This window comes from Clupea harengus, unplaced genomic scaffold (assembly GCF_900700415.2).
Source record: "Clupea harengus unplaced genomic scaffold, Ch_v2.0.2, whole genome shotgun sequence".
Lineage (NCBI taxonomy): Eukaryota > Metazoa > Chordata > Actinopteri > Clupeiformes > Clupeidae > Clupea > Clupea harengus.
Window position 1 is genome coordinate 16570 of NW_024879672.1, and position 17675 is coordinate 34244.

At 51.1% G+C, this 17675-nt stretch overlaps 40 non-coding genes across 40 annotated transcripts; all 40 read right to left on the reverse strand.

Moving 5' to 3' along the window:
- Nucleotides 1-186: 186 nt before the first annotated feature.
- trnal-aag lies at nucleotides 187-268 on the reverse strand. Its single transcript has one exon. It is a non-coding gene; the product is annotated as a tRNA-Leu (tRNA).
- Nucleotides 269-477: 209 nt separating this feature from the next.
- trnag-ucc lies at nucleotides 478-549 on the reverse strand. Its single transcript has one exon. It is a non-coding gene; the product is annotated as a tRNA-Gly (tRNA).
- A 278-nt stretch (nucleotides 550-827) lies between these two features.
- Nucleotides 828-909, reverse strand: trnal-uag. Its single transcript has one exon. It is a non-coding gene; the product is annotated as a tRNA-Leu (tRNA).
- Nucleotides 910-1551: 642 nt separating this feature from the next.
- Nucleotides 1552-1633, reverse strand: trnal-aag. Its single transcript has one exon. It is a non-coding gene; the product is annotated as a tRNA-Leu (tRNA).
- Nucleotides 1634-1842: 209 nt separating this feature from the next.
- trnag-ucc lies at nucleotides 1843-1914 on the reverse strand. The gene has a single exon. It is a non-coding gene; the product is annotated as a tRNA-Gly (tRNA).
- Nucleotides 1915-2192: 278 nt separating this feature from the next.
- Nucleotides 2193-2274, reverse strand: trnal-uag. Its single transcript has one exon. It is a non-coding gene; the product is annotated as a tRNA-Leu (tRNA).
- A 642-nt stretch (nucleotides 2275-2916) lies between these two features.
- trnal-aag lies at nucleotides 2917-2998 on the reverse strand. The gene has a single exon. It is a non-coding gene; the product is annotated as a tRNA-Leu (tRNA).
- Nucleotides 2999-3207: 209 nt separating this feature from the next.
- trnag-ucc lies at nucleotides 3208-3279 on the reverse strand. Its single transcript has one exon. It is a non-coding gene; the product is annotated as a tRNA-Gly (tRNA).
- A 278-nt stretch (nucleotides 3280-3557) lies between these two features.
- On the reverse strand, nucleotides 3558-3639 carry trnal-uag. Its single transcript has one exon. It is a non-coding gene; the product is annotated as a tRNA-Leu (tRNA).
- Nucleotides 3640-4281: 642 nt separating this feature from the next.
- On the reverse strand, nucleotides 4282-4363 carry trnal-aag. Its single transcript has one exon. It is a non-coding gene; the product is annotated as a tRNA-Leu (tRNA).
- A 209-nt stretch (nucleotides 4364-4572) lies between these two features.
- trnag-ucc lies at nucleotides 4573-4644 on the reverse strand. Its single transcript has one exon. It is a non-coding gene; the product is annotated as a tRNA-Gly (tRNA).
- Nucleotides 4645-4922: 278 nt separating this feature from the next.
- Nucleotides 4923-5004, reverse strand: trnal-uag. Its single transcript has one exon. It is a non-coding gene; the product is annotated as a tRNA-Leu (tRNA).
- Nucleotides 5005-5646: 642 nt separating this feature from the next.
- On the reverse strand, nucleotides 5647-5728 carry trnal-aag. The gene has a single exon. It is a non-coding gene; the product is annotated as a tRNA-Leu (tRNA).
- A 209-nt stretch (nucleotides 5729-5937) lies between these two features.
- trnag-ucc lies at nucleotides 5938-6009 on the reverse strand. Its single transcript has one exon. It is a non-coding gene; the product is annotated as a tRNA-Gly (tRNA).
- Nucleotides 6010-6287: 278 nt separating this feature from the next.
- Nucleotides 6288-6369, reverse strand: trnal-uag. Its single transcript has one exon. It is a non-coding gene; the product is annotated as a tRNA-Leu (tRNA).
- A 642-nt stretch (nucleotides 6370-7011) lies between these two features.
- trnal-aag lies at nucleotides 7012-7093 on the reverse strand. Its single transcript has one exon. It is a non-coding gene; the product is annotated as a tRNA-Leu (tRNA).
- A 209-nt stretch (nucleotides 7094-7302) lies between these two features.
- trnag-ucc lies at nucleotides 7303-7374 on the reverse strand. Its single transcript has one exon. It is a non-coding gene; the product is annotated as a tRNA-Gly (tRNA).
- Nucleotides 7375-7652: 278 nt separating this feature from the next.
- On the reverse strand, nucleotides 7653-7734 carry trnal-uag. Its single transcript has one exon. It is a non-coding gene; the product is annotated as a tRNA-Leu (tRNA).
- Nucleotides 7735-8376: 642 nt separating this feature from the next.
- On the reverse strand, nucleotides 8377-8458 carry trnal-aag. The gene has a single exon. It is a non-coding gene; the product is annotated as a tRNA-Leu (tRNA).
- Nucleotides 8459-8667: 209 nt separating this feature from the next.
- On the reverse strand, nucleotides 8668-8739 carry trnag-ucc. Its single transcript has one exon. It is a non-coding gene; the product is annotated as a tRNA-Gly (tRNA).
- A 278-nt stretch (nucleotides 8740-9017) lies between these two features.
- On the reverse strand, nucleotides 9018-9099 carry trnal-uag. The gene has a single exon. It is a non-coding gene; the product is annotated as a tRNA-Leu (tRNA).
- Nucleotides 9100-9647: 548 nt separating this feature from the next.
- Nucleotides 9648-9729, reverse strand: trnal-uag. The gene has a single exon. It is a non-coding gene; the product is annotated as a tRNA-Leu (tRNA).
- Nucleotides 9730-10188: 459 nt separating this feature from the next.
- On the reverse strand, nucleotides 10189-10270 carry trnal-aag. Its single transcript has one exon. It is a non-coding gene; the product is annotated as a tRNA-Leu (tRNA).
- Nucleotides 10271-10479: 209 nt separating this feature from the next.
- Nucleotides 10480-10551, reverse strand: trnag-ucc. The gene has a single exon. It is a non-coding gene; the product is annotated as a tRNA-Gly (tRNA).
- A 278-nt stretch (nucleotides 10552-10829) lies between these two features.
- On the reverse strand, nucleotides 10830-10911 carry trnal-uag. The gene has a single exon. It is a non-coding gene; the product is annotated as a tRNA-Leu (tRNA).
- Nucleotides 10912-11507: 596 nt separating this feature from the next.
- On the reverse strand, nucleotides 11508-11589 carry trnal-uag. Its single transcript has one exon. It is a non-coding gene; the product is annotated as a tRNA-Leu (tRNA).
- A 631-nt stretch (nucleotides 11590-12220) lies between these two features.
- trnal-aag lies at nucleotides 12221-12302 on the reverse strand. The gene has a single exon. It is a non-coding gene; the product is annotated as a tRNA-Leu (tRNA).
- Nucleotides 12303-12511: 209 nt separating this feature from the next.
- On the reverse strand, nucleotides 12512-12583 carry trnag-ucc. Its single transcript has one exon. It is a non-coding gene; the product is annotated as a tRNA-Gly (tRNA).
- Nucleotides 12584-12861: 278 nt separating this feature from the next.
- On the reverse strand, nucleotides 12862-12943 carry trnal-uag. Its single transcript has one exon. It is a non-coding gene; the product is annotated as a tRNA-Leu (tRNA).
- A 642-nt stretch (nucleotides 12944-13585) lies between these two features.
- trnal-aag lies at nucleotides 13586-13667 on the reverse strand. The gene has a single exon. It is a non-coding gene; the product is annotated as a tRNA-Leu (tRNA).
- Nucleotides 13668-13876: 209 nt separating this feature from the next.
- Nucleotides 13877-13948, reverse strand: trnag-ucc. Its single transcript has one exon. It is a non-coding gene; the product is annotated as a tRNA-Gly (tRNA).
- A 278-nt stretch (nucleotides 13949-14226) lies between these two features.
- Nucleotides 14227-14308, reverse strand: trnal-uag. Its single transcript has one exon. It is a non-coding gene; the product is annotated as a tRNA-Leu (tRNA).
- Nucleotides 14309-14391: 83 nt separating this feature from the next.
- Nucleotides 14392-14473, reverse strand: trnal-aag. Its single transcript has one exon. It is a non-coding gene; the product is annotated as a tRNA-Leu (tRNA).
- Nucleotides 14474-14682: 209 nt separating this feature from the next.
- trnag-ucc lies at nucleotides 14683-14754 on the reverse strand. Its single transcript has one exon. It is a non-coding gene; the product is annotated as a tRNA-Gly (tRNA).
- A 278-nt stretch (nucleotides 14755-15032) lies between these two features.
- Nucleotides 15033-15114, reverse strand: trnal-uag. The gene has a single exon. It is a non-coding gene; the product is annotated as a tRNA-Leu (tRNA).
- Nucleotides 15115-15756: 642 nt separating this feature from the next.
- Nucleotides 15757-15838, reverse strand: trnal-aag. Its single transcript has one exon. It is a non-coding gene; the product is annotated as a tRNA-Leu (tRNA).
- A 209-nt stretch (nucleotides 15839-16047) lies between these two features.
- On the reverse strand, nucleotides 16048-16119 carry trnag-ucc. Its single transcript has one exon. It is a non-coding gene; the product is annotated as a tRNA-Gly (tRNA).
- Nucleotides 16120-16397: 278 nt separating this feature from the next.
- Nucleotides 16398-16479, reverse strand: trnal-uag. The gene has a single exon. It is a non-coding gene; the product is annotated as a tRNA-Leu (tRNA).
- A 642-nt stretch (nucleotides 16480-17121) lies between these two features.
- Nucleotides 17122-17203, reverse strand: trnal-aag. The gene has a single exon. It is a non-coding gene; the product is annotated as a tRNA-Leu (tRNA).
- Nucleotides 17204-17413: 210 nt separating this feature from the next.
- On the reverse strand, nucleotides 17414-17485 carry trnag-ucc. Its single transcript has one exon. It is a non-coding gene; the product is annotated as a tRNA-Gly (tRNA).
- Between the last annotated feature and the right edge of the window lie 190 nt (nucleotides 17486-17675).

A 17675-nucleotide genomic window follows, 5' to 3' on the forward strand; every position in this document is an offset into this window, starting at 1 on the left:
TCTGCCGGGAATCATACCCTGGTCAACTGCTTAGAAGGCAGCTACGATAACCACTATACCACCAACGCTATACGGGTATTGAGACGGCTCGGCCACACTACCACAAGCCTCGAAATTCTTCTGAACAGTCGTTGAGAAAGCTATATTGACGGGCAAAGGCAGCTGTATTTGCACTGCTGGTCATAATGGCAGCGGTGGGATTTGAACCCACGCCTCCGAAGAGACTGGAGCCTTAATCCAGCGCCTTAGACCGCTCGGCCACGCTACCGTGAGATACACAAAGGCTCTGAGCAGAAGAAGGGTGAGCAACTGCATTGGGGAGAACCTACAGAGTAGAACCGATGCGAGAACACGTCAGAAAGCCAAGGCCAACATCTTGCCATTACCCGGACAGAGGCGCAGCGGACATGTTAGCGGCATTGGACGTATAGGGACCCTTGGGACGTAATATGTAGACTTGTGTAAAGAATTGCTGCTTGCGTTGGCCGGGAATCGAACCCGGGTCAACTGCTTGGAAGGCAGCTATGCTCACCACTATACCACCAACGCTACACATATGATGAAAAGGTTCCGGCTGTACAGATCGGGCCGTTGAACTGACTGGCCTAGCTTTACTTTTTCAGCACAAAAGCAGCGATCTAGGAAAAAGGAGAGACTTCTCTGGAAGTAAAGGAAACAGCTGTGTCCCACAGCATGGCCAAATTTGATCTGTTCAAGGCAGTGCAAGCTAAGAATTCCAAGACCCGAAGCACATGCAGGTAAGGACGCTCACATTGGCTTAGGAGGCCTGATGAGGTAGGCCTCGGTCCTCCCGTATCAGAAGATAATGGCAGTGGTGGGATTTGAACCCACGCCTCCAGAGAGACTGGAGCCTAAATCCAGCGCCTTAGACCGCTCGGCCACACTACCACGAGTGTCGAGTTCTTCTGAACCGTCTATGAGAAAGTTAGAGTGGAGAGCAAAGCCAGCTGGTTATAATGGCAGCGGTGGGATTTGAACCAACGCCTCCAAGAGACTGGAACCTAGAGAGCCGGCTACCGAAGGAACAGCCAGGGAAATGATGGAAATGTTGGAGGTGAGAGCCAACAACATTCGTGCCGTGCAGCGTCTTCGCCCGCTCTGCCATCCTGACTGCATGAAGAGCAAACTTTGAGAAGGAGCGCACAAGAACTGGCCTATCTTGGGCCCGCTGCGGAATTTGCTTGACTTCTACCGCTCTACAGAATGCTCTCAGTGAGATGAGTCGGCTGGCGCTGGAATGGACTTTCTATCTCCAAGCAGTCAAAAGTTATGCAAGTTTCAAATATGAATGGAATTACACGAGAAACAGGGAATTGAGACTTCTGTAAAGAAAGGATCCATGCGTCTGCCGGGAATCATACCCTGGTCAACTGCTTAGAAGGCAGCTACGATAACCACTATACCACCAACGCTATACGGGTATTGAGACGGCTCGGCCACACTACCACAAGCCTCGAAATTCTTCTGAACAGTCGTTGAGAAAGCTATATTGACGGGCAAAGGCAGCTGTATTTGCACTGCTGGTCATAATGGCAGCGGTGGGATTTGAACCCACGCCTCCGAAGAGACTGGAGCCTTAATCCAGCGCCTTAGACCGCTCGGCCACGCTACCGTGAGATACACAAAGGCTCTGAGCAGAAGAAGGGTGAGCAACTGCATTGGGGAGAACCTACAGAGTAGAACCGATGCGAGAACACGTCAGAAAGCCAAGGCCAACATCTTGCCATTACCCGGACAGAGGCGCAGCGGACATGTTAGCGGCATTGGACGTATAGGGACCCTTGGGACGTAATATGTAGACTTGTGTAAAGAATTGCTGCTTGCGTTGGCCGGGAATCGAACCCGGGTCAACTGCTTGGAAGGCAGCTATGCTCACCACTATACCACCAACGCTACACATATGATGAAAAGGTTCCGGCTGTACAGATCGGGCCGTTGAACTGACTGGCCTAGCTTTACTTTTTCAGCACAAAAGCAGCGATCTAGGAAAAAGGAGAGACTTCTCTGGAAGTAAAGGAAACAGCTGTGTCCCACAGCATGGCCAAATTTGATCTGTTCAAGGCAGTGCAAGCTAAGAATTCCAAGACCCGAAGCACATGCAGGTAAGGACGCTCACATTGGCTTAGGAGGCCTGATGAGGTAGGCCTCGGTCCTCCCGTATCAGAAGATAATGGCAGTGGTGGGATTTGAACCCACGCCTCCAGAGAGACTGGAGCCTAAATCCAGCGCCTTAGACCGCTCGGCCACACTACCACGAGTGTCGAGTTCTTCTGAACCGTCTATGAGAAAGTTAGAGTGGAGAGCAAAGCCAGCTGGTTATAATGGCAGCGGTGGGATTTGAACCAACGCCTCCAAGAGACTGGAACCTAGAGAGCCGGCTACCGAAGGAACAGCCAGGGAAATGATGGAAATGTTGGAGGTGAGAGCCAACAACATTCGTGCCGTGCAGCGTCTTCGCCCGCTCTGCCATCCTGACTGCATGAAGAGCAAACTTTGAGAAGGAGCGCACAAGAACTGGCCTATCTTGGGCCCGCTGCGGAATTTGCTTGACTTCTACCGCTCTACAGAATGCTCTCAGTGAGATGAGTCGGCTGGCGCTGGAATGGACTTTCTATCTCCAAGCAGTCAAAAGTTATGCAAGTTTCAAATATGAATGGAATTACACGAGAAACAGGGAATTGAGACTTCTGTAAAGAAAGGATCCATGCGTCTGCCGGGAATCATACCCTGGTCAACTGCTTAGAAGGCAGCTACGATAACCACTATACCACCAACGCTATACGGGTATTGAGACGGCTCGGCCACACTACCACAAGCCTCGAAATTCTTCTGAACAGTCGTTGAGAAAGCTATATTGACGGGCAAAGGCAGCTGTATTTGCACTGCTGGTCATAATGGCAGCGGTGGGATTTGAACCCACGCCTCCGAAGAGACTGGAGCCTTAATCCAGCGCCTTAGACCGCTCGGCCACGCTACCGTGAGATACACAAAGGCTCTGAGCAGAAGAAGGGTGAGCAACTGCATTGGGGAGAACCTACAGAGTAGAACCGATGCGAGAACACGTCAGAAAGCCAAGGCCAACATCTTGCCATTACCCGGACAGAGGCGCAGCGGACATGTTAGCGGCATTGGACGTATAGGGACCCTTGGGACGTAATATGTAGACTTGTGTAAAGAATTGCTGCTTGCGTTGGCCGGGAATCGAACCCGGGTCAACTGCTTGGAAGGCAGCTATGCTCACCACTATACCACCAACGCTACACATATGATGAAAAGGTTCCGGCTGTACAGATCGGGCCGTTGAACTGACTGGCCTAGCTTTACTTTTTCAGCACAAAAGCAGCGATCTAGGAAAAAGGAGAGACTTCTCTGGAAGTAAAGGAAACAGCTGTGTCCCACAGCATGGCCAAATTTGATCTGTTCAAGGCAGTGCAAGCTAAGAATTCCAAGACCCGAAGCACATGCAGGTAAGGACGCTCACATTGGCTTAGGAGGCCTGATGAGGTAGGCCTCGGTCCTCCCGTATCAGAAGATAATGGCAGTGGTGGGATTTGAACCCACGCCTCCAGAGAGACTGGAGCCTAAATCCAGCGCCTTAGACCGCTCGGCCACACTACCACGAGTGTCGAGTTCTTCTGAACCGTCTATGAGAAAGTTAGAGTGGAGAGCAAAGCCAGCTGGTTATAATGGCAGCGGTGGGATTTGAACCAACGCCTCCAAGAGACTGGAACCTAGAGAGCCGGCTACCGAAGGAACAGCCAGGGAAATGATGGAAATGTTGGAGGTGAGAGCCAACAACATTCGTGCCGTGCAGCGTCTTCGCCCGCTCTGCCATCCTGACTGCATGAAGAGCAAACTTTGAGAAGGAGCGCACAAGAACTGGCCTATCTTGGGCCCGCTGCGGAATTTGCTTGACTTCTACCGCTCTACAGAATGCTCTCAGTGAGATGAGTCGGCTGGCGCTGGAATGGACTTTCTATCTCCAAGCAGTCAAAAGTTATGCAAGTTTCAAATATGAATGGAATTACACGAGAAACAGGGAATTGAGACTTCTGTAAAGAAAGGATCCATGCGTCTGCCGGGAATCATACCCTGGTCAACTGCTTAGAAGGCAGCTACGATAACCACTATACCACCAACGCTATACGGGTATTGAGACGGCTCGGCCACACTACCACAAGCCTCGAAATTCTTCTGAACAGTCGTTGAGAAAGCTATATTGACGGGCAAAGGCAGCTGTATTTGCACTGCTGGTCATAATGGCAGCGGTGGGATTTGAACCCACGCCTCCGAAGAGACTGGAGCCTTAATCCAGCGCCTTAGACCGCTCGGCCACGCTACCGTGAGATACACAAAGGCTCTGAGCAGAAGAAGGGTGAGCAACTGCATTGGGGAGAACCTACAGAGTAGAACCGATGCGAGAACACGTCAGAAAGCCAAGGCCAACATCTTGCCATTACCCGGACAGAGGCGCAGCGGACATGTTAGCGGCATTGGACGTATAGGGACCCTTGGGACGTAATATGTAGACTTGTGTAAAGAATTGCTGCTTGCGTTGGCCGGGAATCGAACCCGGGTCAACTGCTTGGAAGGCAGCTATGCTCACCACTATACCACCAACGCTACACATATGATGAAAAGGTTCCGGCTGTACAGATCGGGCCGTTGAACTGACTGGCCTAGCTTTACTTTTTCAGCACAAAAGCAGCGATCTAGGAAAAAGGAGAGACTTCTCTGGAAGTAAAGGAAACAGCTGTGTCCCACAGCATGGCCAAATTTGATCTGTTCAAGGCAGTGCAAGCTAAGAATTCCAAGACCCGAAGCACATGCAGGTAAGGACGCTCACATTGGCTTAGGAGGCCTGATGAGGTAGGCCTCGGTCCTCCCGTATCAGAAGATAATGGCAGTGGTGGGATTTGAACCCACGCCTCCAGAGAGACTGGAGCCTAAATCCAGCGCCTTAGACCGCTCGGCCACACTACCACGAGTGTCGAGTTCTTCTGAACCGTCTATGAGAAAGTTAGAGTGGAGAGCAAAGCCAGCTGGTTATAATGGCAGCGGTGGGATTTGAACCAACGCCTCCAAGAGACTGGAACCTAGAGAGCCGGCTACCGAAGGAACAGCCAGGGAAATGATGGAAATGTTGGAGGTGAGAGCCAACAACATTCGTGCCGTGCAGCGTCTTCGCCCGCTCTGCCATCCTGACTGCATGAAGAGCAAACTTTGAGAAGGAGCGCACAAGAACTGGCCTATCTTGGGCCCGCTGCGGAATTTGCTTGACTTCTACCGCTCTACAGAATGCTCTCAGTGAGATGAGTCGGCTGGCGCTGGAATGGACTTTCTATCTCCAAGCAGTCAAAAGTTATGCAAGTTTCAAATATGAATGGAATTACACGAGAAACAGGGAATTGAGACTTCTGTAAAGAAAGGATCCATGCGTCTGCCGGGAATCATACCCTGGTCAACTGCTTAGAAGGCAGCTACGATAACCACTATACCACCAACGCTATACGGGTATTGAGACGGCTCGGCCACACTACCACAAGCCTCGAAATTCTTCTGAACAGTCGTTGAGAAAGCTATATTGACGGGCAAAGGCAGCTGTATTTGCACTGCTGGTCATAATGGCAGCGGTGGGATTTGAACCCACGCCTCCGAAGAGACTGGAGCCTTAATCCAGCGCCTTAGACCGCTCGGCCACGCTACCGTGAGATACACAAAGGCTCTGAGCAGAAGAAGGGTGAGCAACTGCATTGGGGAGAACCTACAGAGTAGAACCGATGCGAGAACACGTCAGAAAGCCAAGGCCAACATCTTGCCATTACCCGGACAGAGGCGCAGCGGACATGTTAGCGGCATTGGACGTATAGGGACCCTTGGGACGTAATATGTAGACTTGTGTAAAGAATTGCTGCTTGCGTTGGCCGGGAATCGAACCCGGGTCAACTGCTTGGAAGGCAGCTATGCTCACCACTATACCACCAACGCTACACATATGATGAAAAGGTTCCGGCTGTACAGATCGGGCCGTTGAACTGACTGGCCTAGCTTTACTTTTTCAGCACAAAAGCAGCGATCTAGGAAAAAGGAGAGACTTCTCTGGAAGTAAAGGAAACAGCTGTGTCCCACAGCATGGCCAAATTTGATCTGTTCAAGGCAGTGCAAGCTAAGAATTCCAAGACCCGAAGCACATGCAGGTAAGGACGCTCACATTGGCTTAGGAGGCCTGATGAGGTAGGCCTCGGTCCTCCCGTATCAGAAGATAATGGCAGTGGTGGGATTTGAACCCACGCCTCCAGAGAGACTGGAGCCTAAATCCAGCGCCTTAGACCGCTCGGCCACACTACCACGAGTGTCGAGTTCTTCTGAACCGTCTATGAGAAAGTTAGAGTGGAGAGCAAAGCCAGCTGGTTATAATGGCAGCGGTGGGATTTGAACCAACGCCTCCAAGAGACTGGAACCTAGAGAGCCGGCTACCGAAGGAACAGCCAGGGAAATGATGGAAATGTTGGAGGTGAGAGCCAACAACATTCGTGCCGTGCAGCGTCTTCGCCCGCTCTGCCATCCTGACTGCATGAAGAGCAAACTTTGAGAAGGAGCGCACAAGAACTGGCCTATCTTGGGCCCGCTGCGGAATTTGCTTGACTTCTACCGCTCTACAGAATGCTCTCAGTGAGATGAGTCGGCTGGCGCTGGAATGGACTTTCTATCTCCAAGCAGTCAAAAGTTATGCAAGTTTCAAATATGAATGGAATTACACGAGAAACAGGGAATTGAGACTTCTGTAAAGAAAGGATCCATGCGTCTGCCGGGAATCATACCCTGGTCAACTGCTTAGAAGGCAGCTACGATAACCACTATACCACCAACGCTATACGGGTATTGAGACGGCTCGGCCACACTACCACAAGCCTCGAAATTCTTCTGAACAGTCGTTGAGAAAGCTATATTGACGGGCAAAGGCAGCTGTATTTGCACTGCTGGTCATAATGGCAGCGGTGGGATTTGAACCCACGCCTCCGAAGAGACTGGAGCCTTAATCCAGCGCCTTAGACCGCTCGGCCACGCTACCGTGAGATACACAAAGGCTCTGAGCAGAAGAAGGGTGAGCAACTGCATTGGGGAGAACCTACAGAGTAGAACCGATGCGAGAACACGTCAGAAAGCCAAGGCCAACATCTTGCCATTACCCGGACAGAGGCGCAGCGGACATGTTAGCGGCATTGGACGTATAGGGACCCTTGGGACGTAATATGTAGACTTGTGTAAAGAATTGCTGCTTGCGTTGGCCGGGAATCGAACCCGGGTCAACTGCTTGGAAGGCAGCTATGCTCACCACTATACCACCAACGCTACACATATGATGAAAAGGTTCCGGCTGTACAGATCGGGCCGTTGAACTGACTGGCCTAGCTTTACTTTTTCAGCACAAAAGCAGCGATCTAGGAAAAAGGAGAGACTTCTCTGGAAGTAAAGGAAACAGCTGTGTCCCACAGCATGGCCAAATTTGATCTGTTCAAGGCAGTGCAAGCTAAGAATTCCAAGACCCGAAGCACATGCAGGTAAGGACGCTCACATTGGCTTAGGAGGCCTGATGAGGTAGGCCTCGGTCCTCCCGTATCAGAAGATAATGGCAGTGGTGGGATTTGAACCCACGCCTCCAGAGAGACTGGAGCCTAAATCCAGCGCCTTAGACCGCTCGGCCACACTACCACGAGTGTCGAGTTCTTCTGAACCGTCTATGAGAAAGTTAGAGTGGAGAGCAAAGCCAGCTGGTTATAATGGCAGCGGTGGGATTTGAACCAACGCCTCCAAGAGACTGGAACCTAGAGAGCCGGCTACCGAAGGAACAGCCAGGGAAATGATGGAAATGTTGGAGGTGAGAGCCAACAACATTCGTGCCGTGCAGCGTCTTCGCCCGCTCTGCCATCCTGACTGCATGAAGAGCAAACTTTGAGAAGGAGCGCACAAGAACTGGCCTATCTTGGGCCCGCTGCGGAATTTGCTTGACTTCTACCGCTCTACAGAATGCTCTCAGTGAGATGAGTCGGCTGGCGCTGGAATGGACTTTCTATCTCCAAGCAGTCAAAAGTTATGCAAGTTTCAAATATGAATGGAATTACACGAGAAACAGGGAATTGAGACTTCTGTAAAGAAAGGATCCATGCGTCTGCCGGGAATCATACCCTGGTCAACTGCTTAGAAGGCAGCTACGATAACCACTATACCACCAACGCTATACGGGTATTGAGACGGCTCGGCCACACTACCACAAGCCTCGAAATTCTTCTGAACAGTCGTTGAGAAAGCTATATTGACGGGCAAAGGCAGCTGTATTTGCACTGCTGGTCATAATGGCAGCGGTGGGATTTGAACCCACGCCTCCGAAGAGACTGGAGCCTTAATCCAGCGCCTTAGACCGCTCGGCCACGCTACCGTGAGATACACAAAGGCTCTGAGCAGAAGAAGGGTGAGCAACTGCATTGGGGAGAACCTACAGAGTAGAACCGATGCGAGAACACGTCAGAAAGCCAAGGCCAACATCTTGCCATTACCCGGACAGAGGCGCAGCGGACATGTTAGCGGCATTGGACGTATAGGGACCCTTGGGACGTAATATGTAGACTTGTGTAAAGAATTGCTGCTTGCGTTGGCCGGGAATCGAACCCGGGTCAACTGCTTGGAAGGCAGCTATGCTCACCACTATACCACCAACGCTACACATATGATGAAAAGGTTCCGGCTGTACAGATCGGGCCGTTGAACTGACTGGCCTAGCTTTACTTTTTCAGCACAAAAGCAGCGATCTAGGAAAAAGGAGAGACTTCTCTGGAAGTAAAGGAAACAGCTGTGTCCCACAGCATGGCCAAATTTGATCTGTTCAAGGCAGTGCAAGCTAAGAATTCCAAGACCCGAAGCACATGCAGGAAAGGACGCTCACATTGGCTTAGGAGGCCTGATGAGGTAGGCCTCGGTCCTCCCGTATCAGAAGATAATGGCAGTGGTGGGATTTGAACCCACGCCTCCAGAGAGACTGGAGCCTAAATCCAGCGCCTTAGACCGCTCGGCCACACTACCACGAGTGTCGAGTTCTTCTGAACCGTCTATGAGAAAGTTAGAGTGGAGAGCAAAGCCAGCTGGTTATAATGGCAGCGGTGGGATTTGAACCAACGCTTTGAACCAACGCTCTGCCATCCTGACTGCATGAAGAGCAAACTTTGAGAAGGAGCGCACAAGAACTGGCCTATCTTGGGCCCGCTATGGAATTTGCTTGACTTCTACCGCTCTACAGAATGCTCTCAGTGAGATGAGTCGGCTGGCGCTGGAATGGACTTTCTATCTCCAAGCAGTCAAAAGTTATGCAAGTTTCAAATATGAATGGAATTACACGAGAAACAGGGAATTGAGACTTCTGTAAAGAAAGGATCCATGCGTCTGCCGGGAATCATACCCTGGTCAACTGCTTAGAAGGCAGCTACGATAACCACTATACCACCAACGCTATACGGGTATTGAGACGGCTCGGCCACACTACCACAAGCCTCGAAATTCTTCTGAACAGTCGTTGAGAAAGCTATATTGACGGGCAAAGGCAAAGGCAGCTGTATTTGCACTGCTGGTCATAATGGCAGCGGTGGGATTTGAACCCACGCCTCCAGAGAGACTGGAGCCTAAATCCAGCGCCTTAGACCGCTCGGCCACACTACCACGAGTGTCGAGTTCTTCTGAACCGTCTATGAGAAAGTTAGAGTGGAGAGCAAAGCCAGCTGGTTATAATGGCAGCGGTGGGATTTGAACCAACGCCTCCAAGAGACTGGAACCTAGAGAGCCGGCTACCGAAGGAACAGCCAGGGAAATGATGGAAATGTTGGAATGGACTTTCTATCTCCAAGCAGTCAAAAGTTATGCAAGTTTCAAATATGAATGGAATTACACGAGAAACAGGGAATTGAGACTTCTGTAAAGAAAGGATCCATGCGTCTGCCGGGAATCATACCCTGGTCAACTGCTTAGAAGGCAGCTACGATAACCACTATACCACCAACGCTATACGGGTTATTGAGACGGCTCGGCCACACTACCACAAGCCTCGAAATTCTTCTGAACAGTCGTTGAGAAAGCTATATTGACGGGCAAAGGCAGCTGTATTTGCACTGCTGGTCATAATGGCAGCGGTGGGATTTGAACCCACGCCTCCGAAGAGACTGGAGCCTTAATCCAGCGCCTTAGACCGCTCGGCCACGCTACCGTGAGATACACAAAGGCTCTGAGCAGAAGAAGGGTGAGCAACTGCATTGGGGAGAACCTACAGAGTAGAACCGATGCGAGAACACGTCAGAAAGCCAAGGCCAACATCTTGCCATTACCCGGACAGAGGCGCAGCGGACATGTTAGCGGCATTGGACGTATAGGGACCCTTGGGACGTAATATGTAGACTTGTGTAAAGAATTGCTGCTTGCGTTGGCCGGGAATCGAACCCGGGTCAACTGCTTGGAAGGCAGCTATGCTCACCACTATACCACCAACGCTACACATATGATGAAAAGGTTCCGGCTGTACAGATCGGGCCGTTGAACTGACTGGCCTAGCTTTACTTTTTCAGCACAAAAGCAGCGATCTAGGAAAAAGGAGAGACTTCTCTGGAAGTAAAGGAAACAGCTGTGTCCCACAGCATGGCCAAATTTGATCTGTTCAAGGCAGTGCAAGCTAAGAATTCCAAGACCCGAAGCACATGCAGGAAAGGACGCTCACATTGGCTTAGGAGGCCTGATGAGGTAGGCCTCGGTCCTCCCGTATCAGAAGATAATGGCAGTGGTGGGATTTGAACCCACGCCTCCAGAGAGACTGGAGCCTAAATCCAGCGCCTTAGACCGCTCGGCCACACTACCACGAGTGTCGAGTTCTTCTGAACCGTCTATGAGAAAGTTAGAGTGGAGAGCAAAGCCAGCTGGTTATAATGGCAGCGGTGGGATTTGAACCAACGCTTTGAACCAACGCTCTGCCATCCTGACTGCATGAAGAGCAAACTTTGAGAAGGAGCGCACAAGAACTGGCCTATCTTGGGCCCGCTGCGGAATTTGCTTGACTTCTACCGCTCTACAGAATGCTCTCAGTGAGATGAGTCGGCTGGCGCTGGAATGGACTTTCTATCTCCAAGCAGTCAAAAGTTATGCAAGTTTGTATGCTCACCACTATACCACCAACGCTACACATATGATGAAAAGGTTCCGGCTGTACAGATCGGGCCGTTGAACTGACTGGCCTAGCTTTACTTTTTCAGCACAAAAGCAGCGATCTAGGAAAAAGGAGAGACTTCTCTGGAAGTAAAGGAAACAGCTGTGTCCCACAGCATGGCCAAATTTGATCTGTTCAAGGCAGTGCAAGCTAAGAATTCCAAGACCCGAAGCACATGCAGGTAAGGACGCTCACATTGGCTTAGGAGGCCTGATGAGGTAGGCCTCGGTCCTCCCGTATCAGAAGATAATGGCAGTGGTGGGATTTGAACCCACGCCTCCAGAGAGACTGGAGCCTAAATCCAGCGCCTTAGACCGCTCGGCCACACTACCACGAGTGTCGAGTTCTTCTGAACCGTCTATGAGAAAGTTAGAGTGGAGAGCAAAGCCAGCTGGTTATAATGGCAGCGGTGGGATTTGAACCAACGCCTCCAAGAGACTGGAACCTAGAGAGCCGGCTACCGAAGGAACAGCCAGGGAAATGATGGAAATGTTGGAGGTGAGAGCCAACAACATTCGTGCCGTGCAGCGTCTTCGCCCGCTCTGCCATCCTGACTGCATGAAGAGCAAACTTTGAGAAGGAGCGCACAAGAACTGGCCTATCTTGGGCCCGCTGCGGAATTTGCTTGACTTCTACCGCTCTACAGAATGCTCTCAGTGAGATGAGTCGGCTGGTGCTGGAATGGACTTTCTATCTCCAAGCAGTCAAAAGTTATGCAAGTTTCAAATATGAATGGAATTACACGAGAAACAGGGAATTGAGACTTCTGTAAAGAAAGGATCCATGCGTCTGCCGGGAATCATACCCTGGTCAACTGCTTAGAAGGCAGCTACGATAACCACTATACCACCAACGCTATACGGGTATTGAGACGGCTCGGCCACACTACCACAAGCCTCGAAATTCTTCTGAACAGTCGTTGAGAAAGCTATATTGACGGGCAAAGGCAGCTGCTGGTCATAATGGCAGCGGTGGGATTTGAACCCACGCCTCCGAAGAGACTGGAGCCTTAATCCAGCGCCTTAGACCGCTCGGCCACGCTACCGTGAGATACACAAAGGCTCTGAGCAGAAGAAGGGTGAGCAACTGCATTGGGGAGAACCTACAGAGTAGAACCGATGCGAGAACACGTCAGAAAGCCAAGGCCAACATCTTGCCATTACCCGGACAGAGGCGCAGCGGACATGTTAGCGGCATTGGACGTATAGGGACCCTTGGGACGTAATATGTAGACTTGTGTAAAGAATTGCTGCTTGCGTTGGCCGGGAATCGAACCCGGGTCAACTGCTTGGAAGGCAGCTATGCTCACCACTATACCACCAACGCTACACATATGATGAAAAGGTTCCGGCTGTACAGATCGGGCCGTTGAACTGACTGGCCTAGCTTTACTTTTTCAGCACAAAAGCAGCGATCTAGGAAAAAGGAGAGACTTCTCTGGAAGTAAAGGAAACAGCTGTGTCCCACAGCATGGCCAAATTTGATCTGTTCAAGGCAGTGCAAGCTAAGAATTCCAAGACCCGAAGCACATGCAGGAAAGGACGCTCACATTGGCTTAGGAGGCCTGATGAGGTAGGCCTCGGTCCTCCCGTATCAGAAGATAATGGCAGTGGTGGGATTTGAACCCACGCCTCCAGAGAGACTGGAGCCTAAATCCAGCGCCTTAGACCGCTCGGCCACACTACCACGAGTGTCGAGTTCTTCTGAACCGTCTATGAGAAAGTTAGAGTGGAGAGCAAAGCCAGCTGGTTATAATGGCAGCGGTGGGATTTGAACCAACGCCTCCAAGAGACTGGAACCTAGAGAGCCGGCTACCGAAGGAACAGCCAGGGAAATGATGGAAATGTTGGAGGTGAGAGCCAACAACATTCGTGCCGTGCAGCGTCTTCGCCCGCTCTGCCATCCTGACTGCATGAAGAGCAAACTTTGAGAAGGAGCGCACAAGAACTGGCCTATCTTGGGCCCGCTGCGGAATTTGCTTGACTTCTACCGCTCTACAGAATGCTCTCAGTGAGATGAGTCGGCTGGCGCTGGAATGGACTTTCTATCTCCAAGCAGTCAAAAGTTATGCAAGTTTCAAATATGAATGGAATTACACGAGAAACAGGGAATTGAGACTTCTGTAAAGAAAGGATCCATGCGTCTGCCGGGAATCATACCCTGGTCAACTGCTTAGAAGGCAGCTACGATAACCACTATACCACCAACGCTATACGGGTATTGAGACGGCTCGGCCACACTACCACAAGCCTCGAAATTCTTCTGAACAGTCGTTGAGAAAGCTATATTGACGGGCAAAGGCAGCTGTATTTGCACTGCTGGTCATAATGGCAGCGGTGGGATTTGAACCCACGCCTCCGAAGAGACTGGAGCCTTAATCCAGCGCCTTAGACCGCTCGGCCACGCTACCGTGAGATACACAAAGGCTCTGAGCAGAAGAAGGGTGAGCAACTGCATTGGGGAGAACCTACAGAGTAGAACCGATGCGAGAACACGTCAGAAAGCCAAGGCCAACATCTTGCCATTACCCGGACAGAGGCGCAGCGGACATGTTAGCGGCATTGGACGTATAGGGACCCTTGGGACGTAATATGTAGACTTGTGTAAAGAATTGCTGCTTGCGTTGGCCGGGAATCGAACCCGGGTCAACTGCTTGGAAGGCAGCTATGCTCACCACTATACCACCAACGCTACACATATGATGAAAAGGTTCCGGCTGTACAGATCGGGCCGTTGAACTGACTGGCCTAGCTTTACTTTTTCAGCACAAAAGCAGCGATCTAGGAAAAAGGAGAGACTTCTCTGGAAGTAAAGGAAACAGCTGTGTCCCACAGCATGGCCAAATTTGATCTGTTCAAGGCAGTGCAAGCTAAGAATTCCAAGACCCGAAGCACATGCAGGAAAGGACGCTCACATTGGCTTAGGAGGCCTGATGAGGTAGGCCTCGGTCCTCCCGTATCAGAAGATAATGGCAGTGGTGGGATTTGAACCCACGCCTCCAGAGAGACTGGAGCCTAAATCCAGCGCCTTAGACCGCTCGGCCACACTACCACGAGTGTCGAGTTCTTCTGAACCGTCTATGAGAAAGTTAGAGTGGAGAGCAAAGCCAGCTGTATTTGCACTGCTGGTCATAATGGCAGCGGTGGGATTTGAACCCACGCCTCCGAAGAGACTGGAGCCTTAATCCAGCGCCTTAGACCGCTCGGCCACGCTACCGTGAGATACACAAAGGCTCTGAGCAGAAGAAGGGTGAGCAACTGCATTGGGGAGAACCTACAGAGTAGAACCGATGCGAGAACACGTCAGAAAGCCAAGGCCAACATCTTGCCATTACCCGGACAGAGGCGCAGCGGACATGTTAGCGGCATTGGACGTATAGGGACCCTTGGGACGTAATATGTAGACTTGTGTAAAGAATTGCTGCTTGCGTTGGCCGGGAATCGAACCCGGGTCAACTGCTTGGAAGGCAGCTATGCTCACCACTATACCACCAACGCTACACATATGATGAAAAGGTTCCGGCTGTACAGATCGGGCCGTTGAACTGACTGGCCTAGCTTTACTTTTTCAGCACAAAAGCAGCGATCTAGGAAAAAGGAGAGACTTCTCTGGAAGTAAAGGAAACAGCTGTGTCCCACAGCATGGCCAAATTTGATCTGTTCAAGGCAGTGCAAGCTAAGAATTCCAAGACCCGAAGCACATGCAGGAAAGGACGCTCACATTGGCTTAGGAGGCCTGATGAGGTAGGCCTCGGTCCTCCCGTATCAGAAGATAATGGCAGTGGTGGGATTTGAACCCACGCCTCCAGAGAGACTGGAGCCTAAATCCAGCGCCTTAGACCGCTCGGCCACACTACCACGAGTGTCGAGTTCTTCTGAACCGTCTATGAGAAAGTTAGAGTGGAGAGCAAAGCCAGCTGGTTATAATGGCAGCGGTGGGATTTGAACCAACGCCTCCAAGAGACTGGAACCTAGAGAGCCGGCTACCGAAGGAACAGCCAGGGAAATGATGGAAATGTTGGAGGTGAGAGCCAACAACATTCGTGCCGTGCAGCGTCTTCGCCCGCTCTGCCATCCTGACTGCATGAAGAGCAAACTTTGAGAAGGAGCGCACAAGAACTGGCCTATCTTGGGCCCGCTGCGGAATTTGCTTGACTTCTACCGCTCTACAGAATGCTCTCAGTGAGATGAGTCGGCTGGCGCTGGAATGGACTTTCTATCTCCAAGCAGTCAAAAGTTATGCAAGTTTCAAATATGAATGGAATTACACGAGAAACAGGGAATTGAGACTTCTGTAAAGAAAGGATCCATGCGTCTGCCGGGAATCATACCCTGGTCAACTGCTTAGAAGGCAGCTACGATAACCACTATACCACCAACGCTATACGGGTATTGAGACGGCTCGGCCACACTACCACAAGCCTCGAAATTCTTCTGAACAGTCGTTGAGAAAGCTATATTGACGGGCAAAGGCAGCTGTATTTGCACTGCTGGTCATAATGGCAGCGGTGGGATTTGAACCCACGCCTCCGAAGAGACTGGAGCCTTAATCCAGCGCCTTAGACCGCTCGGCCACGCTACCGTGAGATACACAAAGGCTCTGAGCAGAAGAAGGGTGAGCAACTGCATTGGGGAGAACCTACAGAGTAGAACCGATGCGAGAACACGTCAGAAAGCCAAGGCCAACATCTTGCCATTACCCGGACAGAGGCGCAGCGGACATGTTAGCGGCATTGGACGTATAGGGACCCTTGGGACGTAATATGTAGACTTGTGTAAAGAATTGCTGCTTGCGTTGGCCGGGAATCGAACCCGGGTCAACTGCTTGGAAGGCAGCTATGCTCACCACTATACCACCAACGCTACACATATGATGAAAAGGTTCCGGCTGTACAGATCGGGCCGTTGAACTGACTGGCCTAGCTTTACTTTTTCAGCACAAAAGCAGCGATCTAGGAAAAAGGAGAGACTTCTCTGGAAGTAAAGGAAACAGCTGTGTCCCACAGCATGGCCAAATTTGATCTGTTCAAGGCAGTGCAAGCTAAGAATTCCAAGACCCGAAGCACATGCAGGTAAGGACGCTCACATTGGCTTAGGAGGCCTGATGAGGTAGGCCTCGGTCCTCCCGTATCAGAAGATAATGGCAGTGGTGGGATTTGAACCCACGCCTCCAGAGAGACTGGAGCCTAAATCCAGCGCCTTAGACCGCTCGGCCACACTACCACGAGTGTCGAGTTCTTCTGAACCGTCTATGAGAAAGTTAGAGTGGAGAGCAAAGCCAGCTGGTTATAATGGCAGCGGTGGGATTTGAACCAACGCCTCCAAGAGACTGGAACCTAGAGAGCCGGCTACCGAAGGAACAGCCAGGGAAATGATGGAAATGTTGGAGGTGAGAGCCAACAACATTCGTGCCGTGCAGCGTCTTCGCCCGCTCTGCCATCCTGACTGCATGAAGAGCAAACTTTGAGAAGGAGCGCACAAGAACTGGCCTATCTTGGGCCCGCTGCGGAATTTGCTTGACTTCTACCGCTCTACAGAATGCTCTCAGTGAGATGAGTCGGCTGGCGCTGGAATGGACTTTCTATCTCCAAGCAGTCAAAAGTTATGCAAGTTTCAAATATGAATGGAATTACACGAGAAACAGGGAATTGAGACTTCTGTAAAGAAAGGATCCATGCGTCTGCCGGGAATCATACCCTGGTCAACTGCTTAGAAGGCAGCTACGATAACCACTATACCACCAACGCTATACGGGTATTGAGACGGCTCGGCCACACTACCACAAGCCTCGAAATTCTTCTGAACAGTCGTTGAGAAAGCTATATTGACGGGCAAAGGCAGCTGTATTTGCACTGCTGGTCATAATGGCAGCGGTGGGATTTGAACCCACGCCTCCGAAGAGACTGGAGCCTTAATCCAGCGCCTTAGACCGCTCGGCCACGCTACCGTGAGATACACAAAGGCTCTGAGCAGAAGAAGGGTGAGCAACTGCATTGGGGAGAACCTACAGAGTAGAACCGATGCGAGAACACGTCAGAAAGCCAAGGCCAACATCTTGCCCATTACCCGGACAGAGGCGCAGCGGACATGTTAGCGGCATTGGACGTATAGGGACCCTTGGGACGTAATATGTAGACTTGTGTAAAGAATTGCTGCTTGCGTTGGCCGGGAATCGAACCCGGGTCAACTGCTTGGAAGGCAGCTATGCTCACCACTATACCACCAACGCTACACATATGATGAAAAGGTTCCGGCTGTACAGATCGGGCCGTTGAACTGACTGGCCTAGCTTTACTTTTTCAGCATTAAAGCAGCGATCTAGGAAAAAGGGAGAGACTTCTCTGGAAGTCAAGGAAACAGCTGTGTCCCACAGCATGGCCAAATTTGATCTGTTCAAGGTAAGGCAAGCTAAGAATTCC